The 8,376-nt window shown below is 39.9% G+C and overlaps 1 long non-coding RNA gene across 1 annotated transcript; it reads right to left on the bottom strand.

Annotated features, from left to right (window-relative positions):
• Positions 1-4,966: 4,966 nt before the first annotated feature.
• LOC121692107 lies at positions 4,967-6,355 on the bottom strand. Its single transcript, XR_006025230.1, has 3 exons — positions 6,051-6,355; positions 5,687-5,852; positions 4,967-5,302 (listed from the first exon to the last, which is right to left on the bottom strand). It is a non-coding gene; the product is annotated as an uncharacterized LOC121692107 (long non-coding RNA).
• Positions 6,356-8,376: the final 2,021 nt, after the last annotated feature.

The raw sequence follows: 8,376 nt of genomic DNA, 5'->3' as shown, positions 1-8,376 counted from the left end.
GACCACTGCTGAGCAAGCCCAACTCTACAACAACCTCTCCCAATGCCGCATACAAGAGGAGCAGATCATCAAACCAGTAGTCCTGTCTGTTGTCAAAGAGTATGCAGCATCCTATGTGCCAAAGGCTGTCATGCTGGATCTACCAGAACCCCTCACCAACCTGTATGACAAGCAGGCAAGAGACCTCAACCTGGCAGAGCTACAAGATCGAGCAGAAGCACTATTTGAAGACATAACTGTGACCAAGATCGAGCAGAAGCTTTTTATTTGAAGACATAACTGTGACCAAAGAACAGGTACAGAACATTTTATTTTGTTTAAAATAACAGGAGCTAATAACTGAAATCTAAAATCTATCATGTACTGCATGTGTACAGTCTGTGCTAACTTAAAATGTTATGTGTAACAGTTTGGATCGTCATGTTTTCAGAGTGATATTGTAGAGGAGGAGACCCGAGCCCAGTCCAAGTCCAAAACCTGGTTTGAGCAAAGGAGTGGTAGGGTAACAGGATCTGAGTAGAAGTGTTTATACTCTTTTGATCCCGTATAGTATAGTATAGTATAGTATATTATTGTATAGTATATATACTCTTTTGATCCCGTGAGGGAAATTCGGTCTCTGCATTTAACCCAATCGGTGAATTAGTGAAACACAAACAGCACACAGTGTACACACAGTGAGGTGAAGCACACACTAATCCCGGCGCAGTGAGCTGCCTGCTACAATGGCAGCGCTCGGGGAGCAGTGAGGGGTTAGGTGCCTTGCTCAAGGGCACTTCAGCCGCAGCCCACTGGTCGGGGCTCAAACCGGCAACCCTCCGGTTACAAGTCCAGAGTGCTAACCAGTAGGCCACGGCTGCCCCATCTACCTTGAGAGCAGCCACAAAGACAGATGTTAGAAAGCCTGCAGTGTCTCTGATAAGACAAATATGCTACCCAAAGTCCCATAGTTTCACCAGTGAGGCTACCAGGTATTCATTAACATAGAAGGATTAGGGTAAAATAGGGCATGCAGTATGTATCTGCTCCTATGTGTAAAAATGTCATTTCCAGATGGTCAAGTGAATGTGATGTATGTAAAAGAACAGGGAGGGTAAATCCAGGAAGTACTATTCTAAAAAAGCAGGAGTGTAAAACCAAGTAGTATCCTTTTGAAAGTACAGGGAGGTATCAATGTGGGGTGGCATTACTATTGTCCAAAACTAATGTTATTGTTGTTTCTTCAGATGGGGATGCCAGCACGAGGAATTGGCAAGAAAATACTATGAAATGCAGCATTGCCTCTCACACACGGATGTCTTGGTAGAAACAGCTGGATTCAGGATTTCACCCCTGCACCCATTTATTGGGGCCTCACCTGATGGATATGTTTCCTGCAGCTGCTGTGGTTCAGGTGTCATAGAAATTAAATGCCCATTTTCTGTAAAGGACCTTTCTGTTAATGAGGCAGTAAATTCTGTTGCTCACTTTTGCCTTGAAAAAGATGCGCAAGAAAAAATTAGACTGAAGCGGGACCATGCATACTATCATCAAGTGCAGATGCAGCTATTTGTTACTGACAAACCATATTGTGAATTTATTCTGTGGACTGAAAGGGGAAGCACTTCACCATTTGTTGAACGCATCACACCTGATGTGGCATTCTTTGACAAAGAATTGGAATGTGCTCGTGACTTCTTTAAAAAATGTATCATTCCAGAGCTGCTAGCCAAGTACTTTTCTGCGCCAAAACCAGCAGCAGCAGCTGATTATAGTCAACAACAGTGGTGCTACTGCCGTGAGCCAGAAGCAGGGAACATGTTGGTCTGTGCATCAGGTTTTTGTTCAGTTAAAAAGTTTCACCAAACCTGCCTTCCCATGAAAAAGGTCCCAAAACAGTGGGTATGTCCCAGCTGCCGAAAAGTAATCAATGCCCAAAAAAGAAAAAAACCTTAGTGAGGAGACTGTGAAATGAGTAAATAGTAGTAGCTGATACTGTGCTATCTTATTTATGAATAAACAGTTGTTAAACCAGTATTGTTCTCTTCCCCATCATTAGTATTAAGTATCTGTAGCAATCAGGGATATGAAACATGGGTAGGCCATTCATATCAAACACACCAGAACAAATATCTGGTTGGGTGGAAACTCAAGTTAGAATGGGTGGATGCTTGATCTGTAAAGAGAAACAGAATGTGATCGCATTATAATAGTGAGTGATCAAAATGATCAAAAGTAATGTCACAACAAGCAAGAAGTGAGTCACAAAGGTTTATTTGCTGGTTGAGCACATCTGTAGCCAGTCACATCAGTTTACTGTACATCCCCATCACTGGAAGGGCACCACAGATTCAGACACATTTGTAAGTGCACAACATATGCTCACAATCTTGTCAAGGTAGGTCACATCATGTTCTCTGTCTATGTCTGTGAAACTTAGGGACCGTTCGTTATTTATAAACGGGATCACCGGAGGGATTTTGAGTGCTTCGATCAAGAGTTACATGACCCTCCCCTGCCTGCGCTATAATTTTCAACGACCCTCCAGCAGCATTTTGAAAACTGACATGACCCTCCCCGGCCAATTGTCGAGGTCTTCCGCCCACGCTCTTTACGCGCCATGCAAACACATCTACATACGCCACCGCCCTATAACCAACCTCTGCTTTCTGATCTTACACATCACACTTCACCAAGATGGTGGCCATTTCAGTAGATTTACTCACTAACATTGTTGTGGAAACACAATAAGCATGGAAACTAAATGCACACTTCCTGCAACTGCATTAGCCTACTTGAAAAGTTACTCCTCTAGTAAGTATTCACATGAAATAAAACAATAAAGCATTGAGACCATTCAACAAAGCACACTGGGTAATAACAAATTCAACACATGAACTTGTTGCTATGGACTCGTCTCTAGGCTTCCTCAGTCATTGTAAAGCTGCCGAAGCTGAACATTATCCAAACCTCAATTTTTTTAGACGAGTGTCAATTTGGGAGTTTGCTACACTCCTTCCTTCTCAAATGGCTTAAAAAGGCCGTTTGCACAATTTTACAAATACTCACAGGGACCGAAGAATAACTAACATGCCAACTTTTTCCGGGTTTATCATTTTAACGTTTCCCCGCTGTCTTGCCGTTTTAATATTTTCCCGTAGAATATCCCATATTACTGTAATACTGTACTCTCATAACATTAGTCCTGCATTCTGGCCTGTCTCTGTGTTGTCCTGTTGTCACCCCTAGCCCTTCCAGTGAAACAGATGTATTCAAATCATCGTTTTGCTTGCTTGAATGCGAACTCAGAGTGATGTTAACCTACAGTAGGCCTATTTAAGTTAACAACGTGGTTGTCGTGAGAGCACGATTCATTAGCGCTTGCAGTGTTCGGCCGTAGGCTATGCCTACGTGCGCACCTGCCAGGCTACTCAGCTAGACAAAGAATTCCCCCTGTATATTCACTCCAAGTTGGCCTACCATAACTTACCAACTACACTGTAGACCATAAACTGGCTATTTATATGACCAAATGTATTTGTTCAACTTTATGAAGCAGAATTACGCACTGCTATTTGGAACGTAACACATTTTTGTTGGCAGGAGAGAGAATGACAGCGATTAACAAATTGCACTTGTTGCTGGTTACCAATAAATACTATATTTTAACAAAAACAGAAAGGATGGAGACAGCAAAGCTAGAGATGGGCAGGAACGAGGTCAATTGGTAGAAATGCTTGTCAAAACGTTAGAAGCTGGATGTGTGGATGAATGAAGCACAAGTGTGCTTTATGTTAAGCATGCACACTGTTTAAAGTTAGGCTACACGGTAAACTACAAGTAAACCAAAGTTAAATTTAAGTTAATGGAGACGAATGTTGACATTTTCCGTATTTTGCGTGAGAAACCCGGGAAATCTCCCTTATTTTCATTGTTCAATGTTGACAGAGCTATGGAACGAAAGAGAACGTTATATGGCGACAGAAATCAACAATCAAACAAGCCACTTTGACTTTTTGCTGTTTTCATTAATACAAAAGATGGGTGACCCTGCCTCCTAGACAAAAAAAGGTTAGGTGACCCTCCCCTCAACAACGAATAAAAAGACATGACCCTCCCCTATTTTCCTCCGGTGGCCCCGTTTATAAATAACGAACGGTCCCTTATAGGGACAGTGCTTTGCAAGACTGTGTATTTTTGACGGAGAACTCTATTACTCTTTCAATATGTATCCTAAGAGAGGCTAGACATCTGGTGTTCTCCAAATCAACTGGATCTAATTGCTTCTTTCCCCGAGTAAATGCTGGAATCTTTAATTCAGCTTGGCATCTCTGAATGGACTCTTTAACCAGGAAACCTCTGTCTGCTAAAACTACGTCCACTGGGAGCAAATAAGATAAAAAGTTACTTTGTTCTGTGATGAACTTATCACTTGTGCGACCTCCTCATCCAGGATGAAACAAATGGAACCTTGAGGGCAAATTGCAATTAAATATTTGATTGTGTGGTGTGATCTGTATGATGAGTAACACTGAGCACTGGCTAGCAATCTACTGGGTTTCTCTAGAAATATTTCAAAACAATCTATTATGCAAACTGTCTTTTCAAAGCTACTGTTTCGAAATGCATATGGAAGAGATTTTCTTAAGTATTCTCTGTCAGGCCACAACACAAGACTTGGCACCAGTCTACAATGCATCACACTAATACAACGTTTGAAAAGCTTTGAAACAGTGGTTGAGTCAATGCCAAAATAAAAAGCCAAAAATTCAAAGGACAAGTTAATTCTGAGCTTTATTAGAGTTAACATGTCCTGCTGAAAACATGTTAAACCAGATTTAAGTTAACAGTGGTTGAGTCAATGCCAAAATAAAAAGCCAAAAGTTAATTCTGAGCTTTATTAGAGTTAACATGTACTGCTGAAAACATGTTAAACCAGATTTAAGTTTGAGGAAAGGAGCCAAAATATGAAACATTGCCATGAGAATTGAATATGTTGACACACCAGTGAGAGTATTAACTCTCTTATCATCGTTTGTTATGCAAGCTCATCTCATTCAGTGTAGTCCTATTCATTTTTTCTTTCAACAACATTTTCTCAGTCCTCAGAGCTTGGCATTCTTGCTCAAGAGATTGGATGCGTTTACCACAGGTTTCAGTGCTGCATGGTGGAGTTGCTGGTGGAGTTGCTGGATCATCCTCATGGAGAACAGGCTGGACATAATTTCCAGGTTCTTCATGGGTAGATTCAAAAGGCTCTGTGGTGGGAGTTTGGTCTGCAGTAGGGTCCTTGTTGCTGTCTTGGGGACAATCGGTTGATGCTCTGGTGAAAACACAAAAGTAGTATATAAAGAGTATATGTATACACTACTGATGACAGTTTGTCATTTTTTTTTATTCAATCACTCTCTGTTTCTTTAGTGAGTAAGTAAATTGTATTTATATAGCACATTTACATCATAATATATATTAATACATAGATAGATATTGACAATGACAGTGACAATCCCATGCATAGTCAGTGGCTGCCAAATGCAAGTTGCTAAAGGTGTGTGTGATGATTTCAAACCAGTCACAGATGTTATGGTTTTTAGCTCATTGGGTGTTATTAAATCTACAATATATTGTGCGAAAACCTTTTGGTTTATAATTTTACCAAGTCCATGCAAGTGGGGTTTAACAGGTTAAGGAACTTTGATATATTCACCTGGGAGGGATGGCTTTTGCAGATAGCTTTGTCTGCTCTATCTTCTGTAGCTTTGTTTTCTGTCGTCTGTTGAAAACCTCCAGTCTTTTCCTCATCTCCGGAGATGGCACATAGTTGGAAATAGATGGAACAAAGTCCGGACTCAAGGGATTATCACTCTTTCTCCCTACAAAATAAATAGAAACATTTCAGTATTAAACTGGGTTTTGTTTACTACGTTAGCACTAGCTTACAAAATATGACATTGTTAGCCCCACGAATTGCATGCTGTAATTCAACTAGCTAGTATTAAACTGATCAGAAACCACAATTATAGCCTATTAAATAATGAAGATGTTAGTAAGCTTTATATTCGGTAACTTACCTGATATGAAGTGATCGCTGCACAAGCGGAATCCAACGGCTGGGGGGTCCCATCTTTCAGTCTTGTTTTGCTTGCTCCTAGCTCTTTTAATGGCACTGATCCACCTAGCTCGCCTTTCCACATCTTTAGGAATGCGGTAAAACGACGAACCTTTCTTTTTCCCTCGTTTATTTGTGCAACCTGGTGCACAACAGTTATCTACCATGTTTAGCCTTCTTCACCACCACAGTCTGCCAATCTGCCAAATGCTGCCAAAATGGCAGTGCCCACGGTTTCCTGTCCCGTAACAACGTCATCCCCCGGAACTCAATGGTGTGTGCTCATAGCCAACAGGTCTATCTGTAACCTACAGGCCTATCTGTAACCTACAGGCCTATCTGTGACCTATCTGTAACCTACAGGCCTGTCTCTAACCTACTGTACAGGCCTATCTGTAACCTATCTGTAACCTACAGTTCTATCTCTAACCTACAGGTCTATCTGTAACCTATCTGTAACCTGCAGGCCTACCTCTAACCTACAGGCCTATCTGTAACCTACAGGCCTACCTCTAACCTACAGACCTATCTGTAACCTACAGGCCCATCTCTTAACCTACAGGCCTTTCTGTAACCTATCTGTAACCTACAGGTCTATCTCTAACCTACAAGTCTAACTGTAACCTATCTGTAACCTACAGGCCTACCTCTAACCTACAGGCCTATCTGTAACCTACAGGCCTACCTCTAACCTACACGCCTATCTCTAACCTGTACAAAGACTCTGCTCTGCAAAAGTAATACATGATGTGTGATGTCATGGCTAATCATCACATGCCCACTGGGGTCAGACTAACATGGGTTACTGTTGTCATTAAATGTTGTGAATACATTTTGTCTACAGGTGGAATTCCTGCGTTACTGCTAATGTCAATACTCACATTGGAAGTATACTTGCAGAAAACATGTTGATGCATTAAATATATCTCCACCATGTAACAACTTCATACTATAGCTGAAAGCGGTGATGATTCGGGCGAGCTATCCAGCAGGACAGAAGGGCCACAAACTAACGTGGAAGAAGATTAAGACAGAAAAAAGGCAGAAACACATTGCTTTTCTATACAGTCTCCCACCTTGGCCCCTAGATATATTGTCTGAATAATCCAAAGAGTATCAATTGGAATTTATTATCGTACGTTTCAGATTAATCACTTATAGCATGCAGCACAGTTCCAATATGTTTTGCAAAGTAACAAAAGAACAAGAGAATATGTATGATAAAACATACAACCAACAAGTGAATATTTAGTTTTAAGATTAGGTGATAAACAGATAATTACAAAAAATTAAATAAAAAATACACAACAATTACTTCATATACAGGTATAATATATGGGGATCAACCGTATTGAAGTGAAGAGAATATTAAAGTGAAGTTATAATGTATATACGATCAGGAAACAGGAAATACTGGTTGCACAGCATTATTATCCACCTGTGTGGACACTGAGATCCATAAGACTTTCGGAAGTAACAGCAACCATATGCTCAGCAAAGCTGAATGAGGTTAGCTGCCAATAAATGGCATTACCAAACAAATGCTCACTGCATGAAGTCACATAATTTCTGTGAAACTTCTAAAAGTCATAGATGACAAACCTCTGACATGTTCCTCTAAAAGTTAAAAAGGGCTACAAATTACTCAACCAATTTATGGTTCATTTTTTGGTTGCATAGTGACTAAGGAGCTTGGTTAGGGTTCAATTCCTGGGTGCCACTGTTGTGCACTTGAACAAGGCACTTACTGTAATCTCTCTGAGGAAACTGGCCCTTGTAGTAATTCAATTACTGGACAAAAGCATCAGCCAAAGGAACAAGTGAATAAGTAAGAATTAGCAAATGCTGGTATCACCTTCTGTTCTGTCACTGTGTAGTTTCCGCAGCATGGTAACCTACCTTACCACACACTACAATTAATCAGTTATTATTTACTATTTAACATAATATAATATATTATAATATAATATAATATAATATATGTCTAACAACACCACACATGTTATTAGTTATATATTGTAATTATATAATGCATTATTCTTAACTATAATCTTAATTATACTTGGTATGATTTAATAGTATAGTTTTAAGATCTAACAGCAGGGGTTTCTGCAGGGGTGTTCAGCTGGTGTGTATGTCTAATGACAATGATGAGAGACAACCTCGTCTCTCACTTAACCCACATTAACCTCTGCTTTAATAATCATAATTATAATAATAATAATAATCATAATAATCATAATCATAATAATAATAATAATAACATATAATATAATATATCTTCTATG

Source organism: Alosa sapidissima, chromosome 2 (assembly GCF_018492685.1).
Source record: "Alosa sapidissima isolate fAloSap1 chromosome 2, fAloSap1.pri, whole genome shotgun sequence".
NCBI lineage: Eukaryota > Metazoa > Chordata > Actinopteri > Clupeiformes > Clupeidae > Alosa > Alosa sapidissima.
This window is presented reverse-complemented; position numbering and strand designations above follow the sequence as displayed.